The following is a 26,740-nucleotide window of genomic DNA, read 5'->3' on the forward strand; positions in this document are numbered from 1 at the left end:
TGAGTAAAAAGATACATGGTGGTGGTGGTTTAGTTGCTAAGTCGTGTCCTACTTTGGGACCCTGTGGACTGTAGCCTGCCTGGCTCCCCTGACCATGGGATTCTCCAGTCAAGAATACTGGAGAGGGTTGCCATTTCCTTCTCCAGGGAAAAAGATACATAGGACTGAAAATTAGGGAAAGCTCTGTGCTAGAGATGAACGTTTGACAGTCTTGGGTTACAAAAGAATTCACCAACAGTGAAATAAAGAAGGCCAGAGAAAAAGCTACATTTAAGGGTTGGGGGAAACAGTGGAAATAGTGGCTGACTTTATTTTTCTGGGCTCCAAAATCACTGCAGATGGTGACTGCAGCCATGAAATTAAAAGACGTTTACTCCTTGGAAGGAAAGTTATGACCAACCTAGACAGCATATTAAAAAGCAGAGACATTACTTTGTCAACAGGGTCAGTCTAGTCAAGGCTATGGTTTTTCCAGTGGTCATGTATGGATGTGAGAGTTGGACTATAAAGAAAGCTGAGCGCAGAAGAATTGATGCTTTTGAACTGTGGTGTTGGAGAAGACTCTTGAGAGTCCCTTGGACTGCAAGGAGATCCAACCAGTCCATCCTAAAGGAGATGAACACCCAGGACTGATGTTGAAGCTGAATCTCCAATACTTTGGCCACCTGATGTGAAGAGCTGACTCATTTGAACAGACCCTGATGCTGGGAAAGATTGAGGGCAGGAGGAAAAGGGGATGACAGAGGATGAGATGGTTGGATGGCATCACCAACTCAGTGGATATGGGTTTGGGTGGACTCTGGGAGTTGGTGATGGACAGGGAGGCCTGGCGTGTTGTGGTTCATGGGGTCACAAAAAGTCGGACACAACTGAGCGACTGAACTAAACTGAAGGGTTGGGGGAGGAAAAGGAGAAACTGGAAGGAAAGAGCAAAGGAATATGAAAAAAGGAGAAACAAGGGAGAACAGACTGACAGATAATGTGTCCAAATTAAGTGGATACAATCTGCATACTACCCTTGAGAGATGTTAATTGTTTGACAGTGGTTGATCTTTAAAAGTAAATGTCATGAGACCTGGTCTAACGGACTTGAGTGCAAAATCAGAAATGAACTTTTTCCAGAGAATCCAATGGTTGAGTTATAGTCATGCCCTTAACATCTTTGGGCTTAGGGTCTAGGACACATTCAAACAACAGGGCAACAATGATCTAAGACGTTCCAGGGAGATAAGGACAGAAAAAATACTGAGTTTTCACAGGATAATGGTCTCCAACCTACAAAATACAACCTGATCACCCTTCTCTCTTCTAATGGCCTCACTAGTTCCATTCTTCTAATTCCCCATCCTACCCATAAACATGTTTTCTGGCATAGTGTTCATGCTTGACAACAGATGTAAATCAACCTGTGTTCATCCTCCTTTCTGTCTGAGACAATCACCAAAAACCCCTTTCTCTAGTGCTACAGAGTGATCCTAGATTTCTTCCATAGCCAGAGTAGGCTCGATTAGGAATTTGAGAAGGAATGAGCTGGTCTCATTCCTTAGAACGTTTTAACACAATGCAGAACAAGAAAGAGTCCTGGGAAAGTACAGAGTAGAGGGAGATGACATTATTAGCTCTTTCTATAATAGTGATGGTTTTTCTAAAACATTTTATGCCAGAAGTTGTATCTGTGGATAGGGTGGGGAATTAGAAAAAAGGATAGAATTATTGAGGCCATTGGAAGTGAGTTCTTTTTTAAGGATAAACTATAAACTAGAGGAGTTCATCAATAGTACAGTAATCCTCTCCAGTCCATATGTTTATCTACCCAAGGGAGTCACTCAGTTAGGATTTAGTATAGGATATCTCTACTAGGAGAGTCGAGAAAAGCACATAAAGGACAAGCATTTACTCCTTTACTCATGGTTGTTTTTCTGACACTTACCCGATATTGGCGACATAATGGGTACCCAATAAGTGTTCATTGACTAGAGAAGGGATGAAAGTAGACCAAGATTTCATTTATTATCATAAACAATAGAAATAGCTTTTGTTAAACGTTAAGTCCCACATACTTTGACACTTCCTACCCGAATGTACATACTTTCATTTCACTGACAAACATTGAGAGTCAAATAGATTAAGTGGCTTGGCCAAGGTCATTCCAGCAACATTTCCCCAACTGATGTAAAAGTCTGAGATTTTCATTGAATTGTCTGAAATAAGGCCGCTAGGGTCAAGAATTGATGTTATAAATGTAAGGAAATAAGGGGAAAATCTAGGGGGGAAAACTACAAATAGTCTCTTAACAACTCAAGTGAGGTTTTCTGGACAAATGAAGTTTTAAAGAAAAAACTATTTTCAGAGCATATTTTTGGAAATAAAGATTGAGGAGGATGAGACTGTAGATTTTGACAACAGAGGGTTAAGAAACTGAGACTGCTTAGTGGTAGAGTCTACTAAAGTAGGAAGATGATGGTTTGCTTTTCTCAGATTATTTCTAAGGGAATAGATTTTTTTTATCGATTGCTGATCAGCTGAAGATTCCAACATAGTTCCCTCAGGACTGTGTATACTGTGATCTTCTTTGCTGCTAATGTACAGTATCAAGCTTCCATTAATGATAAATTACACTCGACATGAAGCATCTCCACCACTGATTTTCAACTCTGGACACACGTGAGCAGAAAGCTCTTTAAAACTGCAGTGCCTTAGGCCCCATCTCTACAGAGTCTGATTTTATTTTACTTATTTTTATTATTTATTCATTTATTTTTGACATTGTGGCTTTTATGGAGAGGAACTCTAGCTGTTGGGATCACTGTGCATTATTAAAAAGAGACTTTTAAGAACTTTTTATAGCTTTATTGAAATGTACACAATGTACAATATGTTGTACATATTTAAAGTATATAATTTTTTATTGTTCTAGTGGTGGAGCCTAGGCCCTGTTTTTGTTGTTATTTTAAACTTTCCAGATAATTCTAAAAGGCAGCAAAGGTTAAGAATCACTCACTTAGGTAACAAGACTTTGGGCAAAACTAGCACCTGATAAGGAAGGGACTGCACCTAAGCAAAGACAACCACATTATTAATTGCTAATACTCCAAAGACAGGTTTTCAAAATGGACTCTTGATATAAATTAAGCAAGTTATTTTGACACAGAGAGATAAGATAAAATCCAAAGCAAGAATGACCCAAAGTTTCCTGAAAAGGTTAAAGGATTAATTGCTGATATAAATGAGGCATTGAGGTTATATTCCAAATTATGATGCTGTAAAACCATTTTTAAAATAATATTTTATTCCCATAATAAAGATGGAAAAACTGAGACTGTGAACAATAAAAGACACAATCCTAACTAATTAATGGGTAAGATGAAACTGGGGGGGAGGGGTCTTAATTCCTATTCCTGGGAATAATACCACGTTCTTAGACCATACTACCTGCCAACCTTGATGATCAGTGTAAAAACAGCCAATGAACCAAAACAAATCTCTCCTAGAAACAACTTCCAATTGGATTATTAAGTTTGAGAATTAAAAACAAAAACTCAGCACAACAGCAAGCTAAGGATATTTGCACATTAGAAATGATTAGCAGACAAAGGCTTTGTTCTTGTTCTCTTTCTAAAATCTTTAAACATACCTATCCAAAATGGTCACTTGCTAATTATAAAAGATCACATTCACAGAAGAGAAGGGAATACCATAAAATAGTTTTTCAAAACTAGAAAAAAGTAATTAAAATTCAGATTTTCTAAATTCTAAATCCTTACAAATGTCTAACGTTAGAAAAAAAATAAAATTCAGAGAAGTACTGCTCTTAAAAAATTAATCTATATCTTAGTATATATGTAAACATTATAAAAAGGTATTAATAATAAATAAAGATACCTATAAATGATACTTTGAAAGGTTAAAATAATATTCACAATTCTAACAGTTTGTGAGACCGGCTTAAAATCAATGAATTGTTCTCAAGAGTAAAAATATGCTTCCATCTGAACAGAAAAGAAAACAAAATCTCATAAGTTAAAATAATCTAACTACAAAGTTGTGCTTCCAAGTATTTAGACCGTGGCTTCTTCAACTATAACGTGACAATAAATCATCTGGGGCTGTTGTTTAAATGCAGATTCAGATGGGAAAATATCAAAATAAGATCCATCATTATAGTCATTATTGTCCCTCCAGGTGAAAAAGCATACATTGCAAGAATATTAGTCATTAGTTTCATTTTAAAATTTCAAGTAAAACAATCTTCTAAAGCAGTGCAATGCAGAACTTCATAACTGTACATAAGAGTAACATTTAATAAAATAAGCAAACAGTGGTTCTTTCCATATCTTGTTTCTGTATTTGTCACAATAAACCTTTACAATTTTAGGGATTCAAGGTCTGGTTTCAGTTGAACTTAGCTGGCACAAAGCCTAATTGGTATACGAAACTTGCTTACAACTTGAGTTAAAGCATGCTACAAAGAGTTAAGAATAACTACACAAAGCAAGAAATTACAAAACTACATCTTCAAATCATAGCCTAGATTGTAGACTAGCAAAAGTACACTATTGTGAATTAATACTCACTGGAGCTTTTCCATGCATCATATCTGGATTTCCTCACTGAATTAAACACAAAACTTGCCCTGATAATAAAGCCTTAAGCCCTGATAGCTCAGTTGGCAAATGCAGGAGACCCCGCTTCTATTCCTGGGTTGGGAAGATCTGCTGGAGAAGTGATAGGCTACCCACTCCAATATTCTTGGGCATCCCTTATAGCTCAGTTAGAATCCGTCTGCAATGTGGGAGACCTGGGTTCAATTCCTGGTTGGGAAGATCCCCTGGAGAAGGGAACGGCTACCCACTCCAGCATTCTGGCCTGGAGAAATCCATGGACTGTATAGTCCATGGGGCTGCAAAGAGTTGGAAACAACTGAGTGACTTTCACTTAAGTCTTGGGCAGAAATTTTAAGTGCCTGTCGTCTGCTGTTGAAAATGTTAATGAACAGAGGAGTGGTAGGAAGTCATTTCTGTTTGTCTTTATTGGTGGAATAAAATTTCATGATGATTTGCTACTTATAGTTTCTTAGTTCTGATTGTTTAAGTCCACATGCACATCCTTGTCAACAATTCTGAGCAGGAAGTAACTTCCGGATGTATGACAAGTGACAGACACTAAAACAAAGCAAACTACATTGAGACAGCCACACACAGCAGACAAACCCCAAAGACCCCAGCTCAACACTAAGTAAAATTGTGCTGGGTGACTGGAAAATGCCACCCGCAGACAACAAAACGCATGAAACTGTCATAAAGTAGGATGACTTTTGTCATAAAGTAGGATGGCTTCTGAACCAAGGTATCTTCAGGCTGAGGCAAAAGCCTAGTGATAGGTTTGACTTCCAGTGACTGTGAAGCATAGGCTTTAGTAAGGAAAAGAGGGTGGTCAGACATTCAACTTCTAAACCATATCTGGTCAGATAAACATCCTCATTAACGTATCTTAGGTGAAAGGTTGTAGATCTTGATTTGTGGACCAGCCAACCTATCTTTATAGTTTGGAACAAAAAAGTAATTACGTAGTTACACTTACCCATGGGGGTAACCAGGTAGGTAGGGAGGGAGGCTCAAATACTACCTCCTGCCACACCTGCACCTATGAATGAATTTCACATAACACATGAAAGATAAATGGCATAAGAATCCGCCTGCAATGCAGGCGACCCATGTTCGACCCCTGGGGCAGGAAGATCCCCTGGAGAAGGAAATGGCAACTCACTCCATTATTCTTGCCTGGGAAATCCCATGGACAGAGGAGTCTGGTGGGCTACAGTCCATGCGGTTGCAAAAGTGGGACACGACTTAGCTAGTGAACCACCACAGTTGATGGCTTTGGAATTAGCAAGGAGACAGAAAGTAGATACTGATTTGAACAAGGAAAGGTTAATCTATTATTAAGAGAGAACTGGAGTAACAGAGAATTGGCTAGTAGGAGTTAACAAGAATTGTAAAGAACACAGATATGATAGATATAAGGGGCAACCACTACCCCTAAGCTGAGCTGAAGGTCCAAGAACTATCCCATCACAAGGGCTGAGATCCAGAGATCTTAATGGAGATGGGAGAGCACTGGCTCCCTAATAGTGAGTCATGGGGTGCCTTAGTGGAGACACTCCCTCTGGGGTCCTGAAAGAAGTCATTCCTAGTAAGGTATCAAACCCCGGAATTTGCTAGGTGCTCAGGAAAACTTCTGGCTGCCAATGGAGCTGAAAAGCTGTCCTCGGCAGGAGTCTACTGTAAAACTTTCATGGGCACCTTGGGCCAGTGTAGCTCCAAGCTAGTGCCTGAGATAAAAGTTGAACAGCCAGCTCTCTTGTGCGTTCCCAGTGTTCATGGTAGGGCTATTGAAAAGTATATCCCAATAGCAAAATAACTATATTCCACCAAACAAGATGCACCCTTCTCACAAGTGAAGGGGAAACCTCAAAATGGGGAGACACAGAGTGCCAACAGCCATTGTATCCACTGTTAGGACTATGTGAATTACTTCTCCAATTCTGTCACAGTCCCACCTAATATTCTGTCACCTAAAGACTGAATTATAACGTTAACTTTTAACAACTTCCGGTGTAATATTAGAAAAAAAAATGGGAAGGAAAGAAGAAAACTGGTAGCAGATACAAATACACATATACATACAAAAGGCAACGGAAAAACGTGCGAAGCTACTGCGATCCTCATTTATCTCATTGGCCAGGAGACCATAACTGATACTCACGGCTTCCTTCTTCCACTATTCATTCTGAGTGAACTCTGTCTGCAAGCCTTCTGTGCTGTTAATGCTGGCAGACAAAACAAATCCATATCCTGAATATTTGTCTGTTTTAATGAGGATAAATCTCTGCTCCCTCAATGACGGAAAGTCAGATATAATCAACCTGTCACCCAGTGGCTGGCTGGTGCCCCTAGGCACTCAATGTTGATTTCTCATTGACTAAGAACTCAGCAGAGGACTGCGTCTTCGATTAAGAGGATAAAGAGATAAGGAAAGAATTTTGCAGTTAGGAAAATAGAGGAGAGAAAAGAAGCTGATATTCCTTGGTTTATGCAGAAAGCCAATAAAGCCCCAGCACAGGACTCACTCTGTTCACGTAGGCCTCAGGCGCCCTTTCAAATCGCGGAAGGTGCCCCACCTTAGGCACCTTCTCGAGTGGGTCTTAGAAGCCCAGGCAGGAAAGTGAACACAGAGGGCCCCTGCGCTTCAGGGGATCAGCATGAAAAGGAAAAGGAAAGAGAAAGAACGACAAGGGGAGACCAAGTCTGATGAGCAAGGCCCACACTTTATTTTCCAAAGTAGTTTTTATACTTTAAGTTGTGCATAGAGGATAATGGGGCGGGGGCGGTAAAGTCATGCAAGGTCAGCAGTCCTTGATCCTTATCGAAGCCAAGCTTTTTTTCTGCAAACTTATCATATGCAAAAGCTTTAGGTGATTTACATCATCTTCTGGCCAGGAGGCCTGTTAACATTTTATGACCCTTTCTTCAGAAAACTTGTTTTTCTCTAAAGGTGATTATTCTAAAGTCAGGCGCCACCCTCCGAAAGCATTAGATAAAATTGCATTCCTGTAGGGCAAAAGTGTGGTGGGCTATATCAAGAAAAGAATTAAATCAAGGGTCCAAGGTTACAAACATTAAAGCTACTACTTACATTTCTATACACCAACTATATTAATCAATACACTCCCAGGGACACAGTAGGTAAGGGATATGGAAACTTGGCAGCAAGCATTAGCTCAACAAAGAAATCCTCTACTAGTTCTATTCTAACAATTTTAACTCTCTGAGAAGCTCTGCACTGTTAGAATATCTTAAGCATCCCATGCATCTTGTGGTTGGGAGGCTGTGAACAATCACATGCGTAGCTGCAGGAGTCCAAACAAACCTGTCAGGCAGGCCAGAAAAAGTCATCAGAGGGGTTTGAATTGAAACACACCTATTATGCCCAGGAGACTTATTACCTAGAGTTTTAAGTTGATTTTCTTACAGAGAAAGGTGGTCGGGGATAGCCCCCCCATTAATGTCAGAAGAGTTGGTGAAAGTCGTGAAATAGTGAAACAGACAGATTTTGGTTTTGGGGTAAATGCTCGGGCAGGTCCAGGGGGCCTCTTGAGTTCTGATTCGCCTTTGCATGTCAGATCCTCTCTGCATGACCTTTGTCATGGGTGGGAACTCCCGTGCTGGCTCCCGGCACAGCAATAGCACTAGCCAGGCAACTTTAGAAAGAAGTCCATGTTGTGCCCACAAAGCCTCAGTTTCTGCCACCATGGCTACTATGCATGGGCCCTCTGCATATGCACTGGGGGAGACAGGAGAAAGGCTAACTGGCATCCATAGAGTGTGTAATTCTGTCCACTTCATTATTAAGAGAAATAGGTGCTCTATGGTGGGCATTCAGATGGGACATGAATTTCTTCAGGATCTCTCCTTTTTGAAAAGTCCATCCTTATACCACTCCCTCAAAATTCCTTGTCACCAATCTTCCAATCTTGTTTCTCCTAAATCCCTGACCATACAGTTGAACCATGAGCAACTGCCCATGGCTCATTATACACCTTTACTGCTGGCATCCCTCATTTCAGATACACTATACAAATTATATCTACTATTCAAAATTCTTGGAGAAGGCAATGGCAACCCACTCCAGTACTCTTGCCTGGAAAATCCCATGGATGGAGGAGCCTGGTGGGCTGCAGGCCATGGGGTCGCAAAGAGTCGAACACGACTGAGCGACTTCACTTTGACTTTTCACTTTCATGCATTGGAGCAGGCAATGGCAACCCACTCCAGTACTCTTGCCTGGAAAATCCCATGGATGGAGGAGCCTGGTGGGCTGCCATTTATGGGGTAGCACAGAGTCGGACACGACTGAAGCGACTTAGCAGCAGCAGCAGCAGCATTCAAAATTCTGCCGACTGGGAGAATTTTCCTTCTCCACTGCACTTTACAATGAGGAGACTTGTAGTGCTATAGCTATCCACTCTTGAATTTGTTGTTTAGTCGCTCAGTCGTGTCTGACCTCTGTGACCCCACGGACTGCAGTATGCTAGACTTCTCTGTCCTTCACTGTCTCCCAGTTTGCTCAAACTCATGTCCATTGAGTCTATGATGCCATCCAACCACCTCATCCTCTGCCACCTCCTTCTCTTCTTGCTCTCAGTCTTTCCCAGCATCAAGGTCTTTTCTAATGAGTCAGCTCATCACATGAGGTGGTCAAAGTATTTGAGCTTCAGTTTCAGAATCAGTCCTTCCAATGAATATTCAGGACTGATTTCCTTTAGGATGGACTGGCTGGATCTCTTTGCAGTTCAAGGGACTCTCAAGAGTCTTCTCCAACACCACAGTTCAAAAGCATCAATTCTTCAGCACTCAACCTTCTTTAGGTCCAACTCTCACATCCATACATGACTACTGGACCTTTGACTAGATGGACCTTTGTTGGCAAGTAACGTCTCTGCTTTTTAATATGCTGTCTAGGTTGGTCATAACTTTTCTTCCAAGGAGTAAGCGTCTTTTAATTTCATGGCTGCAGTTACCATCTGCAGTGATTTTGGAGCCTAAGAAAATAAACTCTCTATTTCCATTGTTTCCCCATCTATTTGCCATGAAGTGATGGGACTGGATGCCACGATCTTAGTTTTTTGAATGTCGAGTTTTAAGCCAGCTTTTTTATTCTCTCTTTCACCTTCATCAAGGGGCTCTTTAGTCCCTCTTGGCTTTCTGTCATAAGGGTGGTGTCATCTGCATATCTGAGGTTATTGATATTTCTCCCAGAAAACTTGATTCCAACTTTAGCTTTATCCAGCCCAGCATTTCACATGATGTACTCTGCATATAAGTTAAATAAGCAGGGTGACAATATACAGCCTTGACATACTCCTTTCCCAATTTTAAACCAGTCCATTTTTCCATGTCCAGTTCTAACTATTGCTTCTTGACCTGCATACAGCTTTCTGAGGAGGCAGGGAAGATGGTCTGGTATTCCCAACTCTTTAAGAATTTTCCACAGTTTGTTGTGATCCACACAGTCCAAGGCCCTAGCATAGCCAATAAAGCAGAAGTAGATGTTTTTCTGGAGTTTTCTTGCTGGGTACCAGCTCTTGAATGGTACCAGCATATTCTGCAGACTCCCCTGTAACCCAGGCTTGAGAAATACAATAGGAGCTGCCATCAAAGGAGTCTGAGTCATTTGCTCATACTTTCCAAATTTGCACAAGCTCTGTCCCTTACATACTACTGGAGCTGAGGGCTAGGCCTCCCCACCAAATATGCCTCAATGGCATATTATTTTGAATTAAAGTTACTTATGAAACATCTGGGCTACTCTGGTGGCTCAGATGGTAAAGAACCTGCCTGCAATGCAGGAGACCCAGGTTTGATCCCTGGGTCAGGAAGATCCCCAGGAGAAGAGAATGGCCACCCACTCCAGTATTCTTGCCTGGAAAATTCCATAGACAGAGGACCCTGGAGGGGGCTATAATACATGGGGTCTCAAAGAGTCAAACATGACTGAGTAACTAAAAAAAAAAAAGAAATATTGAATGAAAGAGGGACCCTTCAGCCCTCCTGTATACGAGGAAGCAGGAAATAAATCTCTCATGTAAATGGGGGCATGCTCTCCTTGTGTAGGTAGAGGACACCCTATTGCCAGAGACAAGGAATCTGGGGCCAAGAAACCTGTATTAAACATACACACACACTTTGTTACTTCTTTAATTTAATACTACAGCCCAAATTGTTTAGATTCTTGACCAATTGAGCACTCAAAGCCTAAGTTTCTTTGTCCTATCAATTCCTCACAAATTGTATTGTTTCTTTGTGTAAAAAGTGTAAAAGATGTCTACTCTGGCTACCTCTTAGGTCCCATCTTCTATGAGAACTCTGTGTGCATGCATTAAAAGTTGTTTCTTTTATTTCTGTTAGTCTCTCGTGTCAATTTTATTATTAGTCCAGTCACAGGGACTCGGGAGGAGCAGAGGAGGACATTTTCCTCTTCCTGACAATACCATTTCCACTTGATGACAGATTGTTGCTGAGAATGGCCAACTTCATGGCAAGGTAGCTCAGACAACACTCAATGATGAGAAGTCTGGCCCACATGATAAACTGACACCCTACATTCATGTATTCAGGATCTACCTGGTAGCAAACCAAAAAATGTTTCAAAGGCTGTGTGTCAAAGTGTGAAGAGTTAGCTAAAGAGGTCAGAGGTTTACTTCAACATCTCAGAAATCTGCACTGTGATTCTGCTCTTGGTGCTTGTCAGAGGCTCTGTACAGACTTTCCATTTCCTGTAGACACTCAGAAAATCATTGACTCTGCTAGGTCACATAGCCAGATTGGGAGCACAGTATGCATGTGTCCTGGACTTGCTGCACAGCCTTTTATTGCTCTGATAGTCTTTCAAAACTAGCAACCTTAGGGGTTACTCTGTAGACAAGCTGAAGTGGCATGTTCAAAGGTAGTACATGTTGCTTCAAAATCCAGAAGGGCCTTTTGGGCACAGTGACTACTGAATATCCAGAAATGTTACTTAAGTGTCCTAGAATTTTTGTGGGGCTGAATTATCAATATTACCCTCTGGTAATATACCCTCTGATTATCAATATTATATTACCCTCTGGTTATCAATTATCAATATTACCCTCTGGTTCTCATATACTTTACTAAGACATCTAAAGTACCAAGTACTTCCTGCTCATTGGATACAATCAATAAAATAGCATCAAGAGTAGGCCAGTGTGATGTTTTGTGGAATGTTGGGATGATTAAGATTTCTAGAACAGAAGGACTAACCTGACCCTGAGGCAAAACTGTGACAATATATGGTTGGCCCTGCTAAATAAAAGCAAATTGCTTTTGGTAGTCCTGGTAAATTCATCATATCAGTAGGTACACACCAAAAGCCAGGGGCTGTGCTGATTTGATCAAGTAAAGATACTATATCTGGGTCAGCAACTACAGCTGCCCCTTGGACAACATGGGTTCGAAATAAATGAGTCCACTTACACGTGTATGTTTTCAATAGTAAATACTATAGCATTATGCGATCTGAGGTTTTTTGAATCTGCGGATGCAGAACTGCCAATACAGAGAAACTACACAGTTGGAAGGCTGACTATAAATTATACTCAGATTTTTAACTATTTGGAGGGTTGGTGCCCCTACCTGCATATTGTTCAAAGGTCAGCTGTAATGTGGAATCAGCCAAATTTATGGTAGTCCAGTCATTCTCTAAGATTTATCCAACTTTTGCACAGGCCAAATAAGTGACGTAAATGGAGATGTGACAAATATCACTAGTCTTATTTCAAGCCTTTGATGGTGGCATTAATCTCAACAATTTCCTCTGGGATATGGCATTGCTTCTGATCTACTGTCTTACAAAGGAAAAGTCCTAAGGTCTTCCACTTAGGTCCCCTACCATAGTGGTTCTGGACCTGTGATTTAGAAAGCTAATATAGTTATATTGTATATCTATTCCAATTATACTTTGAGAAACTGGGGGATCTTCTGACCTTCATCTGAGCATACCGTGAGTCAGGCTTGAGCTAAGACTCCATATACTACACATCCCCATTTTCACTGGTGGACCACAAGGATATTTTTGGTCCTCAGGAATTAAGTGTGAAAGCTATGATTATTTCCTTTTCCTCAAACTGCAGTTTAACAAATGGCTACAGGTTCCTTTGGGAAAGGCTTAGAGGAAGGTTTATGGTATACGCTTGAGGCAGTGACACAGTGGTCTTCCTCTAGGGGAACAGGGCGGCACATCAATCAAATCACTCTCGACTTGGAAACTGACTTAGGTTTGGAAACTGGATGAAAGGTCATGACACTCAACTGTGGCCACTAAAGCTTTTTGCTACCTGATCTAGAGCTTCTCCTGTGAAATACACAAAGTGCCAGAAGTCTGTTGATGACTTCACCCACAAAACCATTTGGGGTTTTGGCCCCATCTGAGGGCCAATGCCTTCTGATTACACCTATGTCCCTGCTTTCCTTTATTGCACAGGTAACCCGATTCATCCTTGGTGGTTAAATGTTGCCACTTGGTTTCTGCTGCTATAGGATTCCACCATCTCCACTGAAATTAGGGAGCCAATCTCATGGGTTACTAAAGATAGCAACTATAGATTTTTTCAACAATGCAGGGGCCCCTTCATTGTTTTTTTCTCAATATCTTCATGAAGGAAGTGTGCATGGGGCCTTGTCATGGAATACAGTTGGAAGATGGGTGTGCAAGTTGCACACAATAAATCCAATCAAACATTCCTTTTGGGGTCCAAAACTCACAAGTTGCAGATATATGCCTGTCCATGCACTCTTCTTTTGAGGTCTCAGAGTATTAAGAAACAGGGGAGAAGTGAAGATTGCTTGCTCAAACCTTTATCCCTTTGCATTCATCTTTCTACAGGTTTATGTACAACTCATTTAGTAAATACTTGCTCTCAAGCTCTCAACTTCCATTCCTCTCTAGAAAGTGTCAGCAAACTCTCTGGAAAGGGCAAAACAATAAATATTTTTTGCTCTGTGGGCAGAAATCATCCGTATTGCAACTCCTCAACTCTATTTTTATGGTGTAGAAACAGCTATAGACAATATATAAATAAAAGGGCATAGCTGGTCCTCATAAAATTTTCTCTACAAAAACAGGTGGTAGAATGAATTTGGCCCAAGGCCTGTTTGCCAACCCTCTAGCCTAGAAATTAAAAAAAAAACTTCCACCTCAGCATTTATATATTTCCCTTACTTACCCCATTTCCATTAGCTAACACATCCCCAGATATAAAAGAACAAAATAAATTCTCCATAAATCCATAACATTATTTATTTTAATTATGCATAAAAGCAATGTCTTCCTTTAAGATTAGGCCAGACATGTGCCTGATTTGAAGCACATGATATCCCTCCACTGATTCAGTAATCATTTGAAATTTCTGCATCCTATGGTTAAAGTATGAAAAAACCCTTTTAATGTATGTTTCAGTTGGAAATAAAACAATGTCAGCCTAAACTTTAATTCTTCTTTCAACAGATGACCTCAAGTAGGGCAATTTTTGTCAGGACAATACCACACACTGAGGCCTGTGACACACATGTTGAATGCCAAGCTCCATGTAGAGAAGGGAGAGGTACCTAATTCTGTGGGATCTGTATTTACACTTAAACCTTCAGGCAAAGGGAAGAGGTTTTATTGGATTTTAAGCAGGGTGATAAACTAATCAGAACTGAAATTTAAAATGATTGCTCTTGAAGCTGTGATGAATATAGATTTTTTTCCCCCTGAGGGGAGATGGTTGGGAAAGCCAGAGAGGAGGCTGAAGGCAATTAGGAAACTAGTAAAAGTAATCCAGGTGAGAGCAGAAGAGGTGTGGCGGCTCAGGATATGATTTGGAAATAAAGAGTTAGCTGAACTCAACAAATAAATCAGTGTGGAGGCTGGGAAGGTTGTTGAGCTGTTAAGTGTGTTAAAGATAGGTTCTTGGCTTGCTGAAAAAGACCACGTAATGACATGCTTGGGCTTCCCTGGTGGTTCAGTGGTAAAGAATCTGCCTGCAATTCAGGAGATGCAGATTCAATCCCTGGGTCAGGAAGATCCTCTGGGGAAGCAGATGGCAATCCACTTCAGTATTCCTGCCAGAGAAATCCCACGGACAGAGGAACCTGGCAGGCTACAGTCCGTGGGGGTCACAAAAAAGTTGGACACGACTAAGTGACTGAAAAATAACAGCATAATCTCCGCTCTGGATTACTTCAGGGGTAGACCTGGAGCTAAAGTAATGGAGCAAGAAGCCATGAACACTAAAGGAGGTGATGACAAAGTTCAAAAAGATGGGTCATATCTGAAAAAACAAATGTCATGGTCAAAAGCTCAAAGAAAACAATTTGCATTAGAAACCCTCTCTGCACTATTAATGGCTGTCCAGAAGGGCCCACTTATCACCAGTATTACCCACTTATTCTTTTACCCTTTATTCTTACCCCATTTGATGCAGAATCATCCAACATGCAAGGTCTTATACTACCCAGATCTCCATCAAAGTATCAACCAAGTATGAGAATAATTTCCAGAAATTTATCCCACACATGTTAGTATTCAAGTGAAATGACAACCTGTAAAGTTTTTACATTAAAGCATTCTTTTTTTAAAATTTCTATTAAAGTTTCTATTATGGAAAATTCTAAAACATATAAAAGTAAAAAGAAAAAAGAACAGCTTCCATGTTTGTCGTTGTTGTTTAGTTGCCAAGTCATGTCCGACTCTTTGCGACCCCATGAACCGTAGCCCACCAGGCTCCTGTCCATTGGATTTTCCAGGCAAGAATACTGGAGTGGGTCGCCATTTTCTTCTCCAGGGTAAAGCATTCTTTTTAATATTGAAATGTTGAAACAGCCTACAACTCTACCAAAAGGGAACTAGATAAATAATGATAGAGTCATATGATGGAATAGTAAGCAAAGTTAAAAACAAAGAAGCAACTTTATATGCTGATATGATGTTAGTTCCACAATACAGTTAAATGGGGAAAAAAAGCAAAATTTATTTGCATTTCAAAAACAGAGAAAATATACACATCTTTTTTTTTTTTTTTTAAAGAAAAAGTATTAATTGCCTCCAGAGAGGAAAACTGGGTATTAAAGGACACAGTGAAAGGAAAAGGGCTACTGGATTTGGGGGTGTTCCATCCAAATTAGGGAGCGCAAAAACAACAGAAGTCATGATATCTAATAAATACAAACTCTGTCAGAAGTCAGCAAAGAAAGAGCCCAAACAATTGCTATGGAAAAGGACTAGAAAGCAATAGTCCAAACAGAAACAAGAAGACAGAGAGCTCTAGGAAGGGACCCATGAATTTGATAGGTTTGATTAGGTGAAAAATATCTTACTGAGACAGTGTTGGGTTATATAGAAAACCATATATGGAAAAGCTAAACACGTTCTTTTTTCTTAAGTGAGTTTATGCTTAACTCAAAGATTTTTTAAAATTCTACAAGGAAGCATGTTCATAATAGACTTGCTCGGCTCACTGGTGAACAAGATTTCACAACAATAAATACATACTAAAATGCCAACAAAATGTGAGACTATACTGTGACATCTATTGGCAAATCAAGGTAGGGAGTGCAGTGAGTATGTGTGTGAAAAAGCTTAAGATTTATCTACCATGTGGGCAGTCAGTAGGTAATGTCAAAATAATACATTAAGAAATAGCAGTATAAGCATATTATTTCAAAAGGTAAAAATGGGAAGAAACATCTAAAAGAGGTGAAAGCGATTGCCTTCTCATAGCACGATTGGGAGAGATGAGGGTTGAGAGGATTTCTGTTGCTATTGCAGAATCTTTTAAATCCTACTTAATTTTATTTACATGTAAGTCAGGAGAAGTATAGGATTTGGAATGAGACAACTTAGATTTGAATCTTGACTCTGACATTTCACTAGCCTTGTAGATAGAGGGAAATTACTTATTTTTCAATTTTCCTATCTCTAAATTAGGGGCAAAAACATGCACTTCACAGAGCAGCTTTGAAAATTAAATAACTAATTCACGTAAGTTCCTAAAATATGCCTGGCACATAACTGTTTAGTAGTAAAGTAGTAACTGAGGACAAAAATTATTAAGACAATAAATATTAACTACTGTTATTTGGTAAAAATATAAAGGCATTAATAACTAAAATCTATTTTTTATACATACGAGTCACATACGAAAGTCTGCTCCTTTTAGGAGCAGAGGAAACTTTAATTTTATTTAAGGTAATATTCCCAGGTATTAAGTAGGACTTCACCTCTTTGGGCTTCAGTCTTCACTTTAATCCATAGCTGGAGGTGGGGAAAAAGACCCATGAAAAATTCCAGTTACAGTAAGAGCTTAAATTGGAATCAGAAGGTAAGTCTTAGCTAGATAGGGTGAAAGGGGAAGGAGAGTTCCAGGCAGAAAGAATGACACAAAGACCTAAAGGCAAGAGGGACTTGGTAAAAGAAAAGGAAAGAAAAAAAGCTAGTAGAGCTAGAATAAAGGACACGCACAATAAAGGACAGAAATGGTATGGACTTAGCAGAAGCAGAAGATATTAAGAGGTGGCAAGAATACACAGAAGAACTATACAAAAAAGATCTTCATGACCCAGATAATCACATTGATGTGATAACTCACCTAGAGCCAGACATCCTGGAAGTCAAGTGGGCCTTAGGAAGCATCACTATAAACAAAGCTAGAGGAAGTGATGGCATTCCAGTTGAACTATTTCAAATCCTCAAAGATGATGCTGTTAAAATGCTGCACTCAATATGCCAGCAAATTTGGAAAACTCAGCAATGGCCACAGGACTGGAAAAGGTCAGTTCCAATCCCAAAGGAAGGCAATACCAAAGAATGTTCAAACTACTGCACAATTGCATTCATCTCACATGCTAGCAAAGTAATGCTCAAAATTCTCCAAGCCAGGCTTCAACAGTACATGAACCATGAACCTCCAAATGTTCAAGCTGGATTTAGAAAAGGCAGAGGAACCAGAGATCAAATTGCCAATATGTGCTGAATCATCAAAAAAGCAAGAGAGTTCCAGAAACACATCTACTTCTGCTTTACTGACTACACCAAAGCCTTTGACTGTGTGGATCACAACAAACTGGAAAATTCTTAAAGAGTTGGGAATACCAGACCATCTTACCTGCCTCCTGAGAAATCTGCATGCAGGTCAAGAAGCAACAATTAGAACCGGATATGGAACAATGGACTGGTTTAAAATTGGGAAAGGAGTATATCAAGGCTGTAGATTGTCACCCTGCTTATTTAACTTATATGCAGAGTACATCATGCAAAATGCTGGGTGGGATGAAGCTAAAGTTGGAATCAAGTTTTCTGGGAGAAATATCAATAACCTCAGATATGCAGAAAATGACACCACCCTTATGACAGAAAGCCAAGAGGGACTAAAGAGCCCTTTGATGAAGGTGAAAGAGAGAACAAAAAAGCTGGCTTAAAACTCAACATTAAAAAAACTAAGATCATGGCATCCAGTCCCAGCACTTCATGGCAAATAGATGGGGAAACAGTAGAAACAGTAGCTGACTTTATTTTCTTAGGCTCCAAAATCACTGCAGATGGTGACTGTAGCCATGAAATTAAAAGACGCTTGCTCCTTGGAAGGAAAATTATGACCAACCTGGACAGCATATTAAAAAGCAGAGACATTACTTGCCAACAAAGATCAATCTAGTCAAAGCTATGGTTTTTCCGGTAGTCATGTATGGATGTGAGAGTTGGACAATAAAGAAAGCTGAGCGCCAAAGAATTGATGCTTTTGAACTGTGGTGTTGGAGAAGACTCTTGAGAGTCCCTTGAACTGCAAAGAGATCAAACCAGTCCATCCTAAAGGAAATCAACCCTGAATATTCATTGGAAGGACTGATGCTGAAGCTCCAATACTTCGGCCACCTCATGCGAAGAGCTGACTCATTTGAAAAGACCCTGATGCTGGGAAAGATTGAAGGTGGGAGAAGGGGATGACAGAGGATGAGATGGTTGGATGGCATCATCAACTGATGGACATGAGTTTGAGCAAGCTCTGGGAGTTGTTGATGGACAGGGAGGCCTGGTGTGTTGCAGTCCATGGGGTCACAAAGAGTCAGACAGGACTGAGTGACTAAACCGAACTGAGAGCTAGAACAGAGAGTGATGATGAGAGAGATGTGTTCTGGGCAGGAACTAAATCAAGCCATGCCTTTAGGCTATCTTAAGGAGTTTGACTTACCCTGAGGCAATGAAAGGCTTTAAGCAGCTGGGTAAGAAGACCAATATTCTGAGAAGATCCCTCTAGGTACCCTGCGAAGCAACTAGAAAGAAGTTCAGAGAGGCAACAGGGAGGACACATTGCCAAAGTTCAGGCAAGAGATGCTAGTGCTAGGAATAGAGAAAAGTAGATGGATTTGAGAAATATTTATTTAAGAGGTAAAATTGACAGAACTTGGTGAAGGGAGACTTCCAGGAAGGAATCTTTCATCTTTTTTTTCTGGTCTAGTCTAACTACATTATATTCTTTACGTGAAAGCTGATCTCCTAAACTTCTCACCAATACATATGTACTCAATTGTAGAATATTTGCAAACAAAAGCTGCAAGGCATTTCAATCACAAAATTAACTTTTCACTTCTAAATGGTAAAACCCAGATCTTGGAACAGAACCAAAAGGCACAAAAATAACACTGAATTCACAGAAATCAGATGGAAATAATAGCAATATAAATTAAATAGCCTAATTAAGTATGTTTCCTACTTCCCAATTTCTGCAATGTCTATTAAAAAAAGCAAATATTCTTCCTGCCCAATGCCTCTCTCTCCTTTCTGTGCCATTTTTACTCCAATATTTTTATTCCATAATAGTTTAAGTGGAAAGAGAAATTTTACATGTTTTGCAAATAATTTATTAATAAAAATTGTGTGTGAGTTCACAGGTGAGCCAGCAGACTATATTATATCACATATGTAAGTCACATGATAAAAAGACACCTCACCCAGCTCAGGTGTATGTAGAGTGTATGTTGCTTGGGGTGGCAGTATCCTAAATGATGTGATATCTCAGTTGACTCTTAAGAATCAGAAAAAGTTATAGAAGTAAACATAAGAGGGAAGGTGCTCTGAGCAGTGCAGAGGAACAACAAAAACAAACCAAACAGATGACATCTGTTGCTGAAATAAAAAATTCTGAGTATAAATCCATAGTTAAATGAGGGTCATACCTGGTGGGACCATATTAAGGGCCATAGATTCTCTATCCTGTGAGCTATGAAAAGTCATTACATGATTTGAAGCAGAGGAGAAAGAAGTTCAGGTTTATATTTTTAAAGAGATTAGCACCTCAGGGGTTCTTCTGAGGATGGATTTGAGCTTAACACTATCCGTTGAGATATCAGGTGGCAGGGGACTATGGTACCCAAGACAAAAGGTGACGAGACCCTGAACTAGAGCAGTAGAAGTAGGAGAGGAATTTGTGAAACAAGAAAGAAAAAAAAAATAGGTGGAAAACCTTAAAGAGATTCAGTATTCTGATAGTTCTAGAAACTAAAATGAGAGTAAAAAATGACCTCTGGATTTCTGGCATGACACCTGAATGGTGATACAGATCAATAACCCCTTCTCCAAAATCCCAGGAGCCTAATATGTTTCAAAAATTGAGATATTTTGGATGTTATAAAGGAGATATGGTTTACATAGCCAATATAACAGAGTATCCCCCAGCAGCACTTGGATGGTACCATGTAGTCAAACACCGGAGAAGGCAATGGCACCCCACTCCAGTACTCTTGCCTGGAAAATCCCATGGACGGAGGACCGTGGTGGGCTGCAGTCCATGGGGTCACTAAGAGTCGGACACAACTGAGCAACTTCACTTTCACTTTTCACTATTATGCACTGGAAAAGGAAATGGCATCCCATTCCAGTGTTCTTGCCTGGAGAATCCCAGGGACGGGGGAGCCTGGTGGGCTGCTGTCTGTGGGGTCACACAGAGTCGGACACGACTGAAGCGATTTAGCAGCAGCAGCAGCAAACACACACAGAGGGGTTTCCCAGGTGGAGCTAGTGGTAAAGAACCCGCCTGCCAATGCAGGAGATGTAAGAAAGGAGGGTTTAATCCCTGGGTCAGGAAGATCCTCTGGAAAAGGGCATGTCAACCCACTCCAGTATTCTTTCCTGGAGAATCCCATGGACAGAGGAGCCTGGAGGGCTACAATCCACAGGGTCGCACAGAGTCGGACATGACTGAAGTGACTTGGCACACACACACTCAAACAAGCACAGAACTATTTCTTCAGCCAGACACATCCACCAAGCAGAGTAGATGATAAACAGCTTCCTGACAATTCACTCAGGTTTCATGGCAAATGTACTGAATTCTACTGAAAAATGAGTTAACCAAAAAAATTTTTGTTATCAGAGATTCTTTTGGTTTTGGATTTGTGGATAAGATACAGTAAATGTACTAATGCTCATAAAGAAGATACAGGAAGTAAAAGAGGTTGTCTTTTGCTGTTGCTGCTGCTGTTTTGATGGGATGAAGGTTCTGGTTTACACATGTATAATCTCAGGTAATTATGACATCTTAAAGATGTCCAGCAGGCAATGGGATAGATGAGATGAAAAAACTAGTTTGGACAGTTTGAAACTGTAACAATTATAGGGGAAAAATGTGTACTTGGGAAAATAATCTCTGTTTAGCGCCAAAAATATGAGGCCAACCCAGAGAATGACTGAAGAAGATTTCATCTAATTGCCAGTAGTCACTAATGACCTAGAATTCAGAGTCCTACTTGTCTCTGCTTTGCCATAAGTTAATGCATGTTGGTCTTTTGTCTTTATTGGCACTATTTGAATTCATTGCTGCTCCAGTACTTTTGCCTGGAAAATCCCATGGACAGAGGAGCCTGGTAGGCTGCAGTCCATGGGGTCGCTGGGGTTGTTAGAGTCGGACACGACTGAGCGACTTCACTTTCACTTTTCCCTTTCATGCATTGGAGCAGGAAATGGCAACCCACTCCAGTGTTCTTGCCTGGAGAATCCCAGGGACGGGGGAGCCTGGTGGGCTGCTGTCTATGGGGTCGCACAGAGTCGGACATGAGTGAAGCGACTTAGCAGCAGCAGCATTGGCCCCATAGTAATTGCGTTTTGATTACTCAAATTATAACAAACTAATCATTCTGATCCTAACTAGATGCGTAATTAGATAGGTGATTAAAAATATTTCTTTCTCAATAAGATTTTACAGTCATAAAAGATCTAGCATAACAAATGTATTTTTATATTCTATGGACCAAAAAGTTAAATACGTCTGAAGATGATCTGGGCATTAATCATTTCCAAAATATTAAAACAGTAATATTTGCTTTTTGGAGAAAGATTCCTTTTACCAGGAATCAGAAGGCAGGTTAAAATTAAAAGCTTCTATGGAAGGCTTAATCATCCAATCAGAGTTTCCAAGCGTACATCCCTACAGGTCCTTTAGGGATCCAGTCAAATTTCTCAATTTCCCAATCTAGTTTTTGCAGGGGGTGGGTAAATGGTATGATTTCTACAATATGTCTTATGTTTGTTTCATAGTAAAAGGAAAACATACATTAACAAACGACAAACCAAAGAATAAACTTGCCAGTTTACTATAATAATATTTTTCACCCTCTACCCACCATATAACTCAGCCATAAAAGTTAGCACTTAGAGCTGGACATAATTCTTTTTCTCTCTCAAGCTTTCATTTGATAATAGTTACCACTGAAATCCCTTCAGAAAAACCTTTCCAATTTTTCCTATCCCCAAACATACCACAATATACTGAGAACTCATTTAAGATAACAATGATGTACAATAAGGTTTCATGCAGTTCCTAATGTTTGAGAGATTGGTCTAGCACCAGGTCCTAGAGCCTCTAGCCATCCAATAAATGTTTCATAAGGATTACAGTATAATTTTATACATTTTTAAAAGTACAGTTTGATTTTCTTCCCCATGAATATGTGTGTGAGAGAGAGACATAAACTGCTAGAAAAATCAGCCTTAAAAAAATGTAAATTCAATAGGACATCACCATTTTTATTGTAGGTTCCAGCCCATCTGGGCCCATAAAATCAATGCAGTGTTTTAGGACCAATATTTTTTACAGTAAATAATAGAGAACATCCAGTTGTAAGGTTAGTACTGCCTTGTAAACCTTGCTTCATTTATATACACACATACTTCAGGCTATTGTATTGAAGAATAGAATGCAATTCCGAGGACTGCAGTCCAAAAAAAAAAAAAAAAGTTTTAAAAACATTGATGTTTTATTGGCTTAAAATAAAATACATTTTAAGCCAATATAATAAAAGATCAGAAGACTAAATTATGTCGTCCAAGTTGAGTCAAAAAATTAAATGTGGCTCTGAAATACCAAGGAAGGATTAAAAATCTCAAGCCACATATCATCATCAATACACATGTGCTCACAGTGAGAGAAAAGACTGACAGCCTCACTCAGTCTCCCTGGAGTCAGGCATCATCTGGGCAGTAGAAATTAGAGTAAATCAGAGCTGGACAAAGAACAATTGACTGTTCTGTAATTACAAAGGACTTACAAACTATATGAAAGACAGAAAGATAAACATCTTAAGATAAATGAGAAGGTGGGTGGTGAATAACATGGGTCTTGAGTCAAGTCACTCAAATAAGGCCATGTCTACTATTAATTTGCTAGGTGAACTGAAGTTAGAATCTCTTCTCAGCTTCAGTTCATCACAAAATGGATGGGTTGACTGGATATCCAATGTGAGAAGGGGATCCTAAGAATGGTAGGGCTAGAAGGGAGTCCTGACTTAAGTCCTCATTATCTTAATCTAGGGAAGTATTATTTTTTTCTATTTTACAGATAGTTTAAATGAGACACACTGTTACTCTAGATAATGCAGATATGTTACATTTCTCTCTAGAATTAAAAGCAAAGATAATCTAATAACATCTGGCCCAATAATCAATAAGATTAAATTAATACCATACACTCAAGAGAGCAATGTGTGTGCGCTCAGTTGCTCAGTCCTGTCTGACTATGACCCTGCAGACTGTAGTCTGCCAGGCTCCTCTATCCATGGGATTCCCAGGCAAGAATACTTGAATGGGTTGCCCTTTCGTTCTCCAGGTGATCTTTCCCACCCAGGGATCGAACTCTCATCTCCTGCTCTGGCAGATAGATTCTTTACCACTGACCCACCTGTGAAGCCCCTCAGAAGAGAGAGCAATACCCATATCTAATTTTTAAACAGTATTTAGCACGTATATTTCTCTGTATGGCGAGAAGAGGGAAGGTGAGGCTCTTTTATGAAAAGCAAAACGCACTGGTTAAAGCTGTCATTAATAATAATCTCCTATTGTGCTGTGATTGAATTTTTAACTTTAATTGCACCTTAAAATATTATTTGTGTTTCGTAAGGCATTTTAAGTGTTCAATTTAAACTATGTTAAAAAAAATTAGCAAAGATAGAACTAAAAAAATCTAGACAGTGAGACTGTATATTATTAAAATTTCTATGTAAAAATGTTAGTCAAAGCAATGCAAAAAGAAAGATGCTTGGTACAAACTGTTCAGAATGTTTCAACTAATATGTATGCTAGACTACAGATATTAAAAGTTAAATTTAAAGAAATTTATTTGTAGGGCATGATTCTAACCTTACATAGTTTAGCCACAAATTCAAGGAAAAATTTGCATAGTAAAAAAAGCAATAGATTTCCCCACAACCAGAAACTCTCAAATAAAGGCAGCAACTTTGATTTTTAATAATACAAATTGAATTAAAATGTCTTCAATATTGCAGCATAACTTCTATAGCAAATTATGTTTACTGTTCACTTGATAAGGTATTTTGAAAACCAGAAGAATTGGTAACTCCATGGAGTTCTTAAAACAGAAACAGTTACTTGATCAATTTTAAAATAAGGTGTTCGATGGACTTTGAAAGAAAAGAAAATAAAAATCTAAGGTAAGCACCGGTTTTACCCTCATTTCTTGGGCTTCAGAAAAGCCTAATTAGGCAGGGAAAGGAATTTGGGCCTGGCACACCCAGGTTCAGACGTGGCAGGTTCCTGAAACAAAGTTTTTTTGAACCTTTGAGTCATATGCCACAGGCAGACCAAACCCGCGATATGCAGGTTGTTAAGTCAACAGGTCCTTTAACGAGATGGTGTGCGGTCGGTGAGTGGCAGTTGGATTTCCTCCTGACACGAAGAAAATAGCTTCTTGATCAAACCGGAAAGTGGGCGCAGCTCTGGCTTAGGGAGCGCACCCGGAAAAGTGCAGAGACCAAACAGACAGAGAGAGAAGGATGTCCGCGTCCCGACCACAGAGCGCCTTCCAAACCACTCGGAAACCATTCGAATGGCTCGGCGGCCGCGGTTTCCAGTTAGGACTGTCTGGGGTCCGGCTGGGAAAGTTGTCTGCCAAGCTCGGCCCTTCCCGCCGCGGGCTCGCCGCTCCGGCACCCACACCGGGGAGGGAGGAGACCTACAACCTGTTAGCCCGAGAGGAAGCGCGGCCGCCCCGGTCCCTGCCCTTCCCACCTCCCCACCCCACCCCCAGTCCGCGACCCTCAAAGGGACAGGCTCCGGGCCCCCGGGACTTCGGCCCGGGGCTGGATCTTCTGGAGCCTCCTTACAGAGGGCACCGCGGGTGACAGAGTGACCCCCGGGGCGTCACCTCCCCCGGCCTCGGGCACCTCTTTCGGCCTCTCCCGAAGGGCAACTGAAACACCGCTCTCGAGACCATTTCCAACCGGCCACCAGGACCGTCCCGGTCTCCCCGCCACGTGAGCCTCCGCGTCCATCCGACCCCCCTCCCCACCTCCGATGCTGCCCTGGGACAACGGGTCCCCAGCCCCGACACCAGCGCCGGCCCGCCGACTCACCTGGCGGGTGGGCAGGGCAGGGCAGGGCAGGGCGGCGGGAAGCGGCGGCACGGCGGGCGCTGGACGTGGGCCGGGCGCCAGGTGCAGGTGGCGGCGGCGACGGCTCCGGTTGCTGTCGCTACAGTTGCCGCTTAGTCCAGCTCCTCCTCCGCCGCCGCCTCCTGCCTTCCCGCTGGGCCTCCGGCGTTGCCAGGAGAGGCCGAACCGAGGCTCCGCTTCCTCTCGGAGTCTCCCAGGTGAGCTCCAGCCTGCGACGTCGGCAAGGGCGAGGCCCCCGCCCCGCGCCTGCGCGCCAGCCTCCCGCCCCGCCCAAGCCCTACCTGAGCGCTCCAGGTGAGGACCGAGGTCCGCGCTCGGGGCGAGGGCGCAGTCCCTGTCCGCGCGCAGCCGCCGCGCGGCTCCTCTGTCCGCGCGAGAGGCGAGGCTGGTTCTCCGTTCCGGGCGAGTCTCAGCCTGTCTACCCTGAGGAGTCCTGCGCTGACCTGATGTCAGGGGTCACCTTGTAACCGGGACACAGTCTGAGTCCTTAGGGAACCAGAGGATCTAGATATCCCTCAGACACACTTGTCTTCCTCTGCGTTTTGCCAAAATGAAGGGGTGGGCTGTCCGGAGATCGGGGTGCCCCGTGCCTCCGAGGACCACCTCATGACAGTAGCGACGGTTGGCTCGTAGGGTTTCCACGAGCAGAGTTCAGCAGCGTCTGTCACCACTTAGGTTCGTGAGCTATTGGGTGAGCTTCCTTCCCATGCAGTCTTGATTTCATCACTTGACTCACTTCAGCGCAGCTAGTGGTTTCCGTTTCTGCAAGCGCGCGCTCTGGTAGGGGCGCCTCACGTCCAAAGGAGGAGCCTCTGTCTTCCAAAGAAGAGCTTCTGGTATTTGGCAGAGCCTCGCGAATTTGGGGCGCGCCACTCCTTCCTGGGTTGCTATCGAAAGGCAAACCAATTGCCAGATGAGAGGGAAAGCAGCGACAGTAGAGAACAACCCGCTGTCCTTGTTTGCAAAGACGCTGAGGTTTCCTAGAGAGGGCTTGCTTCTCCGCAGTTTTGCTTAAACCCAACGTCTATCGGGAAGTGAGAACGCAGTCTCTAAGGAACTGGTGGGATTTGCTGTTCTTCCCAAAACCAAAAAAAGAAAGAAAGACAAATTTTAAATCTTTCTATGATAGATACAACTTTCTGTTTCAGTCTTCCTGCTGCTGTTCTGACAAGCATTGACACACCCGAAACCAGGACTTAAAATGACCTTTCTACCTTCCTATGAAC

The 26,740-nt window shown here is 41.3% G+C and overlaps 1 protein-coding gene across 4 annotated transcripts in view; it reads right to left on the reverse strand.

Moving 5' to 3' along the window:
- Positions 1–25,931, reverse strand: part of GALNT3 (polypeptide N-acetylgalactosaminyltransferase 3) — a 51,329-nt gene extending 25,398 nt beyond the window's left edge. For 2 of the 4 annotated variants that reach the window (XR_015152713.1, XM_086370654.1), the window contains exon 1: positions 25,796–25,931. The gene's annotated coding sequence lies outside the window, so the exon portion shown is untranslated. Of the gene's footprint in view, positions 1–25,475; positions 25,773–25,795 lie in introns of those variants that run through there. The other 2 variants (XR_015152707.1, XM_086370643.1) reach the window with 2 other exon arrangements.
- Positions 25,932–26,740: the final 809 nt, after the last annotated feature.

The sequence above is a fragment of the Bos grunniens genome, chromosome 2 (assembly GCF_055505025.1).
Source record: "Bos grunniens cultivar Pamir isolate PY7600 chromosome 2, Bosgru_T2T1.0, whole genome shotgun sequence".
NCBI classification, from domain to species: domain Eukaryota; kingdom Metazoa; phylum Chordata; class Mammalia; order Artiodactyla; family Bovidae; genus Bos; species Bos grunniens.